Genomic DNA, 8,413 nt, shown 5'->3' on the forward strand with positions numbered 1-8,413 from the left:
TTGAATAATTTTTGAAATCCAAATAATATTCTTTTGGTTCAAAACCTATAATCCCATGCAAATGGTGTTTTCCTTTTAAGTGAAGATCTAGAAATTCGTATTTTAAGTAGAGATCTAGAAATTTATATTTTTTATGTAATTAGCAAGAAACATATCCACTTCTTAATTAGAAAAGTATAATTATTTTTTATGTAATGCATGTAATATGTAAAATGTTGAAATTATAAAAAGAGATATATTGAAATTCATATTTTTCATTCTCATTGTTCCATGGAAACCTATATTATATATTGTGTTATTTAAGAAATATCATTTAAACCATTCTTTTATGATTTATGGTTCCCTTATGACCAAAGGATTGTAGATGTGCTTTTAAAGATTTGGTGAAGCATACTAATCAAGAGATAAGGAAAAGAGGATTCCAATGCATTACATTATTAAAATTTCTTAATATCGAATACACATGATCCTCATAATTTACATCTAGTATTTTTTTTTTGGTCAACTAGCCTACATTGGATTTAAAATGGTAACCTTTCACAAGGAATTCCTTAACAATATACCAATTTTCCATTAATTCAAAGCCTCATGGGAAACATTTACGTATATTCTTGATATGTAGACAAAAATGGTTTCCCTTACCACAATCACATTGATCCCACCCACCTCCACACGCCAATGATCCCATAATTGTATACATATATTTAAACATATAAAACATTGGGTTGGATCTCTCTTGCTTGTTGTTGTTCCTCTAACTAAGATACATGATAAGCATATTAAAATGCTTCTTCCATAAAAAATCTAGAACAATTTTCTCCCAACAAAGAGGGATGCATTCTTATTAAAAAAACACATAATAACTCACATTGTGCAATATCAAATTCACAAGGATGACTCTAGTGTCTAATATTAAGTGAAAAAGAAAGAGGTGAAAGTGTTCCAACTAAATCAAGGTCCATTCACACTAGAGATAATGATGAGATTGCGAATAGAGTAACTTATTAGAGATGGATTTGATTTTTTCTACAAATAAATACAAGGTATTTTGGTTTCTATTCACCTTATGTTCTAAGCCAATGTTATTCTTCTACAATAAGATATTACATAGTGGAATTATTTACCAAACTAATATTATTCTTTTAAAATATATAATCATGAAATGAAATAATTGTTTCTCATGGAATTGTTTACCACACTAGCATTATTTTCTATAACATTATATTCAAGAAATATTATCTTTGGGAATATCCTTTTTACACCTTTCTTGCTTTTGACACACGTCAAAGTAGTATTCATGTCGGTTGGATAAACAAAAAGAGAAATCAATGTTTGAAACGATTGTGACATGGAAGCCTTCATCTTTTCTTTTCTGGTTGAAAATGCCCTTGGGAAAATCCATAAGGTGTGCATATATGTTAGGTTTTTTTGCTCTCTTCATTTTATTGTTTAAGCGAAATAGTGTCCATACAATTGCCCAATAATTATTTATATCTAGCATACTCATCGATGTTGTACGAAAAGGTTGACCAAGAACATTTGGGATACCATATATAGAAGATGTCCAATTTTCTACGTAACATAATGTGTTTTTAATTTCCAATCAAGGATTCCACAAATGAATTAGTGAGTTATTTGAAAGTTTTTTTTAGTAAATTGATTTCATTAACTATTTCAAATATCCGTGGGAGCTACAATAGAGTGAGTAAATCCATTGCAATGATTGTTTATCATTACTAGTGATTTAGTCAATATTATTACATATGTTTATATGTTATTATTATATATGTTCATAAGTTATGTGAAACATTGTAGGTATATGGGTTTTCTAGAATCAATGAAGGAAATATATTTTTCCACAAAGTCATAACATGATCATAAAAAATGATAGATCTTTATAGAGGTAATTGTTCAGTGGTAATTCCATATTTTTTTGACCATGAATTTATTTAAAAATCAATTAAAAATAATTATATATTAATTTTGCAATCAATTTTATGTTAATTTAAAATGCCCTTTCCTACAAAATAGATTGAATTGTTAGCCTACTTATATTATAAGTATTCTCTTTCTATTGGTTTGAAATGTTCATGAAATCCAACAATTTTTCTCAAAATGTTGTAGCAAAACACACACATAAAATTTCATGAGAGAGTGCACTTAACATCCTAGACATTAGTGCCATCTATGACCTTAACAACCCTAAGGTTATGAGAGTCAAGTCGCAATATAAATAGCCATATATGTTGTAGACTATGTTTAATCTCTGATCAAAGATGGCCTTTTGCAACCTCTTGTGTGCAAATGAGGGAAATATGTGCCAACATGTTATGAAGAGATATATGTACATTAAGGGAATATCCCCTTTGACCCCCCTAGTGTGCCACTTATTTCTCTTTTGATGGGGCCAACATTATTACTAGATTCTATAAAATTGTCATAATTATTATAACACTTTGTATCGTCACTAACATTATTATGCAACTTCAATACTTTTGAAGGTGAGAGAAATGTTGTGACAATTGGTGAAGTGGATGAAGAGGAAAAGCATGATCTCGTAGTCTCATAAATGAACATGATAGGAAATGAGCGATTAAGGAGTTAAACAAGGCTATTGGTTCACATATTTTTACAAAATGAAATAGGTTTTTTTGTTGAAATTAGAATCAATAGTAGTGCAGTAATGATGAAGCATTTGAGGGGTTTTTTGACTTGCCAATCATAAATGTTAAGTAGTATAAAAAGGGATAATGCTAGAACTAAGTATTTCGATAATTTCTTAAGGAGCTTTACTGAAAGACATTTCAAAAGTTCTACATAAAAACCCATAAGTGCATACCTTCAATTTATTGCGCATTTTGTATTTTTTGCAATTGCAAAGCATATGAGATATGGTATCCATTTTAAGCAAGCTACTCAAATAATAATTCTTGGAATATATCACAAGAGATGCCTTCGAGGCTAAATTGGCTCATCTAGACATAATAACCACTAATGTTGAAGTTGATTCACACATTAGTTTATATGGTTCATTATAACCTAACTTATGTGCAAAATGGTACACCTCAGTGCTTATAAATATATAATGTACATAAAAAATTATATCCCTTGCTATTTCAGGTGTACAACATTCTATATTTATCCTTAAACATTGCCAACATCTCATTTTATACTTGTAAATGGAATATAAGAAGTTTCTAAATATTTTTATCAAATTATAATTAGATTCAAATTATAATGAGATTCTTCCATTGTTTACAATTAGATAAAAGCTCACATGACAAGACAATTTCCAAAACCCAAATATTATTAATTACCATCTTTAATATGATAGATAAGGATAACAAAAGAACCTCACTATTTAATTAGAAGAAACATGAACATAATTAGTTTCATGTAAAGGAACCCATTAACCTATCATGCTATAATTTAATAAAAAAAATGTTGTGAATTATTTAATAACTAAACAATTTAATTATAACAAATATGAAAATAAATATGCTCATCTAAAGAAACTTGTCGACATATCATGATGTGAATTAGTAAAGAAACATGTTTTGAATTAGTATTATTTTAGAATAGGCAACAATGAATAAACTTAGGATCTATGTAGTCGATAACACTAGCATTGGGTGCTATTTCATTCTTAAAGAGTAACAAAATGATTAATTAAAAAAAAAATACTAAGCCAATATTTACTAAGTTCTTTATAGTTTCATATAATGTTTCATGCAAAATGTACTTCCGTGCAGAGATTATATGTAGAAACATAAAAAAAAATCATTATGTTCCATAAATAATATCATTGTGTATGGGTAATACTCAAACCTAAAGCATACATGAGCCTTAGAATTATACTTAGAAATATAATGTTTTAATAATAAGAACTCAAAGGAGGTGTTTGTAACAAAATAGTCAAGTAATAAAATGATCACTTTTCCCTACTTATCATGTGAGGAATTACTTAATTAAGAAAGGAATCTACCTATCATGATATGACTTAATAAAAAAGTTTGTTGAACTATAACAAAAAAACATACTGTAACTTGATAAAAATAATCATTCATTTATTTATGTTTAAAGAATACTAAGCCAATATTTACTAAATACTCTATAGTTTCATACCAAATGCACTTTTGTGTAAGGATTATATGTAAAACCATAAACAATATCATTATTTTCCATAAATAATATAATTGTGTATGAGTAATACTCAACCTACCTAAAGCATACACCAGCCTTAGAATTATACTTAGAAATAGAATGGTTTAATAATAAGAATTCAAGAGCATGGTTTGTAACAAAATAGTCAAATCAATCTGGTAATAAGATGATCACTTTTCCCTACTTATGATGTGATGAATTACTTAATTAAAAAAGAAATTGACCTATCATAATATGACTTAGTAAAAAAGTTGATTCAACTCTAACAAAAAATATATATTATAATTTGATAAAAATAATCACTAATTTATTTCATTAAACATAAATATTTTCAATAATATCTACACTTAACATTTTCAATAATAATGCCAATATTAAAATATCATGATTTATTTAAAAAATATAATAAGAACACCATTCTTCGTAACTAAAAATAAGTTAGTAAGCCATTCTTAAAAAATAATAAAAATGATTTAATCAAAACACAAAGCAATCTACTAAACTCACATAACAACAAAATAAATTCCAACGCTACTTTTTTTTTAAAGCTCACTACTTTTTTTTTAAAGCTCTTAAAGTATTAATGAATAGAAAATGAAAAAAATATAATAATTGTGTTAAATGACCCACTATAACACTACTTTTTTTAAGCTCTTAAAGCATTAATGAATAGAAAATGAAAAAAATATGATTATTGTGTTAAATGACCAACTATAACATGAAAACCCCTAACATCATAGAATGGTACTCATGTAACACACTGGACATTGTAATATCAAAATTCTATATTAAATGTCAAATTTGTGTGACAAATCATTGAAATGTTTATGGTAGCTCATTCCAAGAAACCTCATGAACCAATCAATACGTGAAATAATGAAAAGTTATCAATAAGTGTAACCTCATTTATGTTTTCTTTGTAAAGAGATTTTAAAAATGTTATCCTCTCTTTCGGTGTACGAGAATAATGTGATAAAATCTATCAAATAGAGCTATGGTGTGTAGTTGCTTGTATGTGGAAATTTCTTTGGCTGCAATAGCTTTGTACCACTTCAACCATTTTGTTTCTTTGACACTTAGTGGGGTGGGATGTGCATTCTTGATAACTTCTTTTATTTAAGATATCGTAGATTGTGTTTAGAGAACACCATGCTTTCTTCAAGCTCCATATCATGTTCATAAAATTTGGTTCTCAACTCGATTCCATAGCTCTACTTAGAATGCATTATCAGGACAATCATCTCATCATTGATTTCCAATAAAAATGAATCAAATAATACAAATTTAGAACATAAAATTAACATTCCATTACTATATTTGGATAAAACATTTAATAATGAACATTAAATTGACTATTTTATTACAAGGTACATTAAATTAATTCACTCTTTTATTACAAGGTACATCGACCATTGTATCTATAGGCAACTCTTAAAAACAAGTCACTAAGCCAATGATTGACTTAGTGCATGAAAAGATCAACATACATGTCCATGCATCATCATGGTTTCTTCGGCAACGGTCATAGATCGACTCCAGCATGGTTTCTTCGGCAGTGTTCACAGCTCGACTCCTGCAGCTCTGTCATTGCAACTTTATTTATCTGACTGCACTGCTTGGACTTCAACCCTTCATTCAATACGTCCACGTACATTCATTCAATGCCCCAGTTCCCATCCAACATTTCAAATTAGTAAGTGCCGCCCAAAATTTTGAATTCAAATTGGGTAGTCCCGCCCGACATAAATGAATAGTCCCACTTTATTTCCATTTTCTAGAGCCAAAAGATGTTGCCCATATCCCTAATGAGAAATGTGTCAACTGCAATTGAAACAATGGAGTCGGCACTCAATCTCATGCGCAAGATGCAGTGGAAATTTGAGTGTGCCCAGGGCTTCAGATTTACAGTGCTCAGTCTCGAAAGCGAGTGAAATGCATTATAGAGGAGTGAGGAAGCATCCGTGGAGAAAATACGTGGCAGAGATAAGGGATTCGGCGAGGCATGGAGTCCATGTATGGTTGGGAACGTTTGAAACAGGAGAGGAGGTGGCCATGGCTTACGATCAGGCTTCCTTCACCATGAGAGTTTTTAACGCCATTCTCAACTTCCCCCTTGAAATTGTTTGCAAGTCCTTCAAGCGTCGTCAGGCCCACGCTGGTTTAGCTAATCCACTTACTTCCAACCCCAACTTTTCCATCGGCTCCTCTGAAATCTCCTCAACCACATCTAGTAGCCAGCTTTTCAATTTCCATAGCCGGATCTAGCAACTCGACGAATATCATTCCAGTACTCCCACCTCGACGCTTGAAACATACGTCATCGAGAGGCTCGATTTATGCAGAGAAAGAAGGGGGCCCCACCAGCTTCTACCCCTATTGCTGTCAAGACTAATAAAAACCAAAACGTTAACAAATGTAGCGAATTATTACCAATAGAGAAGTCGTAGTCTCAAAACATGTCGTTTGTATTGGAGTTGGAGGCTCTGGATGTTGATTACATAAAAGTTCAAGGACAAGGAAAGTTTGTATTAGACCTGCTTTTCTTTAGGTTATATCATAATTTCTTTGGAGTTAATTTGTTTTTATTTCAATAAAAGTGTAAAATTTTACAGTTTCCAAAGAATTAAATTTTAAATTTAATATGTTAGGTCACACTCTATGGAATTTATATGAGCCAATGTATTTGTGGATAGCAGTTGACTGTCTCAAAATAAATTGGTGTAACAGGTTTCCGTAAGAAAAAATTACACGAAAGCATTTTTTTTTTGGCATAATTCATTTGAACATAGTCTTATTGTTTGGCCTAATTTTGACTCAAAAAGTCATTTTTTTAGAGTATGCCAATACATAAAGAGATAAGATTTAGTAATATTAGATATAAAATAATGTAAATAAAGTATAATTAGATTTAGTAATGTTATATATAAAGTAATGTAAATAAAGTATGATTTAATAATATTATATGTAACATAAGTTATAGTGGTAGTTAACTTAGTAATGGTTTTGTAAAAAAATAGTGTAAGGAGGTGTTTAGTGTTCAAATACCTGAATCACTAGTGCACGCTGCAACAAGAGCATAACTATACAAAATCCTATGTCAAATAATACAAGACTAACTTGATGAGATTTGCTAATATATATTTTATAATATTTATTATATATATATATATATATTAATTTAATTAATAAAAATATATATATTAACTAAATTGTAAGTAAGTTAAAGCATCCATCATAATATAAATAGTTATGAAAATTTACATTTAAATATATTATAATCGTTATAATATCTCTCACATATATAAAAATATTATAGTAATGATTATATATATTATATTATATAGTTAACTAATTAGTATTAACTATATAATATAATATAGTACTAATATATAATATTATATTAATTAAATATTATAATAATATATGTTAATATTAATATTGGGGAATGGATGATCAATATGATAAAAAATAAAAAATAAAATTAACAGAGTAAAAAAAATATGATTGATAAAAAAATTTAATTATTTAAAAAAAGTAATAAAGTAAAAATATATAATAAATAAAAGGTTTTTAATTATTTTTTTTTCTTTTTAATTTAATGTTTTCGTAATTTTTTTTAAACATTAATGTAAATGTGTGTACATGTTAGTTTTTTTTAATTGTATAATATATATATATATATATATATATATATAAAGGGGAGGAAATGGCTCTGACGCCGTTCGCAAACAAAAACCGCGAGGGTTTCGGTTAAGCAACAGTTCGCAGCTACAGGACCACAGGATCAGGGTTTCGGTTGCTAGGGTATCGGAGCTGCTGACAGATCGACGAATATCGGGGAACTAATGTCGCTGTCCGGCATGGAGGGTCAACCGGAAACGGACCTCGTGGATTATTCCGAGGATCCGTTGGTTGGTCAGACGATATTTGCAAACCCTAACCTAGCTTCTTCGGGATATGCTCCACCGACCACAGAGGCATCACGAGGACTGGACTTCTTGCCGGTGGTTTCCTTGCCAGACCCTACTCCATCTTCTCACGGTCTGGAGGCTCCACCACTCTCGCCTGGTACCGCTTTTCTTCTCGCCTCCTTACCTCCTGATTCTCTGACACTTGATGAAATTCCATCACCGCTGCCTGATCCACAAATCGCTCAGGAAGAGCCGAGGGCTCTATCTCATCAGAAGGATAATTCGACAAACCCCCCCCCGAACAATGGGGCAAAACCCTCAGGGTGCTTCGGAACGCC

At 30.1% G+C, this 8,413-nt stretch overlaps 1 pseudogene; it reads left to right on the top strand.

Annotated features, from left to right (window-relative positions):
• The first annotated feature begins 5,976 nt into the window (after window positions 1–5,976).
• LOC149213576 (uncharacterized) lies at window positions 5,977–6,758 on the top strand (annotated as a pseudogene).
• The last annotated feature ends 1,655 nt before the right edge of the window (window positions 6,759–8,413 follow it).

The sequence above is a fragment of the Pinus tabuliformis genome, chromosome 1_1 (genome assembly GCF_031772625.1).
Source record: "Pinus tabuliformis cultivar Carrire ecotype Pingquan chromosome 1_1, CPIR1, whole genome shotgun sequence".
Classification (NCBI taxonomy): Eukaryota; Viridiplantae; Streptophyta; class Pinopsida; order Pinales; family Pinaceae; genus Pinus; species Pinus tabuliformis.